Source organism: Cupressus sempervirens, chromosome 11, assembly GCF_028749045.1.
Source record: "Cupressus sempervirens isolate cs-2001-9-10 chromosome 11, ASM2874904v1, whole genome shotgun sequence".
Classification (NCBI taxonomy): domain Eukaryota; kingdom Viridiplantae; phylum Streptophyta; class Pinopsida; order Cupressales; family Cupressaceae; genus Cupressus; species Cupressus sempervirens.
The window spans coordinates 341,145,862-341,149,667 of NC_143128.1; positions in this window are offsets into that span (position 1 = coordinate 341,145,862).

The window sequence follows — 3,806 nt, forward strand, 5'->3', positions numbered from 1 at the left end:
CCTCCACCTCCACCCACATCTCCACCACCCACCACAGATGAGCTGCGTGAGACCATGAGGCATAACCTCAACGACCTCATGTGTGATATAGAGTTTATTTGACATGAGAGGAACCCCCCCTCCTCACCTACTATGTCTTGTAGATAGCATGCAAGGTGTGATTGACTCCATCCATCATTTTGATTTAGACATTGATTTGTTTAGATCATGGAGGGAAAGCATGCATGCCTTCTACTCTGACGGCTTATCATACAGAGAGGTTTATAAGTTGCATATAGGTAAAGGGAATTTTCAACATTATTTTGTAAACCCTAAGATGGGTGAAGCAATTAGTGATAAGAAGCCTCACATTTCCATTAGGTGGTGTACACATCCATGTATAACAGCACATTTTTGGGAGTGGTGGTGGATGGTATTTGACCATCCACCACACACTAACCATGAGGTGCCCATGTACTTCCTTAGGAATTTATGGGCTGAGTTTGAGTTGGGTTTGAAACTCAACTATTTTGATATGAAAGCATTTTAGGGGTTTGGTAGAGGGATGCCTCAAGATAGGCCTGGGGCAAAGCTGAGTGATAGAATGAGAAACTATAGGTGAGCTAAGCCCCTTGTACCTCTTCTTGCGCCTGTTGTGCCTACTCCTCACCATCATCAAGAAGTTTCATCTGCTTTTACCCATTTGAGTGCCCTTTTTAGAAATTTCGTGCGGCAGTGGATGCAAGTTGTACATGCTCCTCCACTTGGACATGTTTGTACTAGCTATGGAGGCATATGCATAGGCCCCTAGAGCGATCTTGGTGCAGCACACGATGGCTATTATGATAAGGGTGTATATTTTGATGATGATGTATACGCTACCCATGGTGATGGTAGTGACAAGATAGACGTGTCATCATTTATTGACCTCATGTAGTAGGGAGAGCTTGGAGAGAGTCAAGAGCAGTAGGTAAAATTTTAATTTTAATATAAATATAAAGTACACATAATTATTTACTTTCTACATACATGTGTAACTGTATTAACTATATTAATTTGTACTTTTGAAATAATAGAGGATGGATGATATTGTTCCTCCTAGGAGGCAGTATATTCTTTTCCTGAGACCTACAGACATTGGCGTCCCTTATACGATATGCACTTTGAATTACACTGTAAAAATTTACATTCAAACTCAAATTTAATAACATGTTCTCATATGTTCTTTTTATCTGATTTTGTAGGGATTGTCTGCATCTACACAGATTGATGTTAGTACAAGTCCTACTCTAGTTACCATTGAGGCACAACCTCAAATACATACAATATGAACTTTTGGCTGAAGACAAATAATTTGTATTATTTTTATGTATGTACATCATTATTAACTTATAATTTAAACAATTTTGACTCATATGTATATATATTTTATGTGTTTTGATTTTACGAACAAAAGCCATATCATACTCATCCATACAGGCCTCAGTATAGTCTATTTTTGACTCCATCTTATGATTATCGTGCTAGCATACCTGTAGACACATCTTTGACATTGGCTACCACTTAGGTATGATATATATATATATATATATATATATATATATATATATATATATATATATATATATATACATGTTAAATTTTTAGTGTATAAAAAATGTAGTGTACAAATTATGTACTTTGTAATTATTCATGTATATTTAATTTTGACTAAATGTTTATGTATCCATAATTTTAGGACTACGTCACCATGAGTGTTGCTAAGAGCACAAGACTTATCCAGATGGAGGTACCTACATCATCATTTGAGGTCAGTATTGTGATTTATGTACATAATGTGTAGTTCATTATGCTCTAAAATGAAATTTTAAAAATGTATGTATTGTAAATTACAGGACCTCACCATTGTTGCATTTGGTAGTTTTGACAGTGCACCTCCTCCCATTACTGAGGGACACCCATCTCATGTGGTATTTATTTTATTATATAGTGAATATTTAATTTATTTGCAAGCTAGATTTTGAGACCCATTTCAATTAAGCATGCACATGATGAGACATGCCTCATGTTACATAGGGTGATCCATCTACCTCATAGGGTGTCTGACATGACGAGACGGCTCATATTACATATGATGATCCATCTGAGTCCTCTTCATGTGGAGTAAAGAGGACATTCAATCAGATAGATTAGGTCTTGTTGGCACCTATATATTGTGTTTTTATGATGTATATTATTTATGATGTATATACTTTGTGTTAGGATAGTTAAAACTATATGTTAGACCATGTATTTTTTCACTTCATAGATCATGTTATGATGTATGTTCTGACCATGTACTATTTTTTTACGACTTCTTATCATGCTTGTATATGTAGTATATATTATTATGTTTCACCATGTTTTAAGTATATTCAAACCATTTTCTTTATTCTAATATATTTTATTCATGAACATATGACACATTTTGTAAGTATATATGCAAGATGAACAATAATTTTAACTATCTATAGAGCATTATTGGATAAATATCACATCAAATTTATGCATTGAGATTCATACAAATAAAATTGACCTACTAGATTAAAAAATGTATTGATAACGTACCTAACAATGTATCATAAGTGATCTTAATGTGTTGTTTGGTAATGTAAGACTCATTATCACCTAATAAGACCTATTATGTGGTAGTAAACATATGAATACCTATCATAACCTATAACAGACATAATGACCTATTAGGACTCCTATGTCCCCTTAAGACACACATGTATGGATAACGTACCTAACAATGTATCATAAGTGATCTTAATGTGTTGTTTGGTAATGTAAGACTCATTATCACCTAATAATACCTATTATGTGCTAGTAAACATATTAAGACTTATTAAAATGTATAGAAATTATTATGACCTATTAGGGCTCCCATGTCCCCTTAAGACACACATGTATGGATAACGTACCTAACAATGTATCATAAGTGATCTTAATGTGTTTTTTGGTAATGTAAGATATAATCAATACAATGAATACAATGAGTAATGATCTTTAAATTATCATGTGCAAGTGACTTTTTTTTAATATTACAATCAATAGTAATTTGAAACTTCAAAAAAACATTAATTTAAACATGCTTGAATGTAAAAGTAATGGAACAAAATAGGAGGTCATTACTTAAATTGACAATTAATTTATAATTTATCAAGTGCATACCTTTAACTTTCAAATAGAAGTAAACTCTCATTTTTGAATTATTTTGTACAACATATTTCAAAATATATGTAAGAAAATGTCAATGATATATTTATAGTTCAGTGAACTCAAAACATAAAATTTGTTAAACACATCTTTTCAAATGAGGTCCTGTAAAATAAAAATATAAAACAAAAACACACATGTTAATAAACACATAAATTAATATTCAAGGTATCTGAACTATGTAAATATGTATGTGTAAGTTTTATGTACTTACTATGTGAAATTGCACAAGATGTTGATGTTCGATCCACTTTAACATTTAAATTTGCATAAATTGTAATTGAGACCTAAATAAGAGGTATATAAGTTCTCTAAATTGGTATTGACAACACAAACATACATGTAATTAAATTATGTAAGTCCATATATATATAAATAATACAATAATGAAAAAACTTACTTGTGTTTGATTTAAATGTAGTCATCCCACTGTACCATCTACATCCTCTCTCTTTTGGAATGCATCTATGATTGTCTCATGTTCGTCCATTGAAATTGTCCATAATACCTTATTGGCGGGTCTCCCTTTGTATCTTTCTAATTTGAGATTTTTTTCCACAACCAAATGA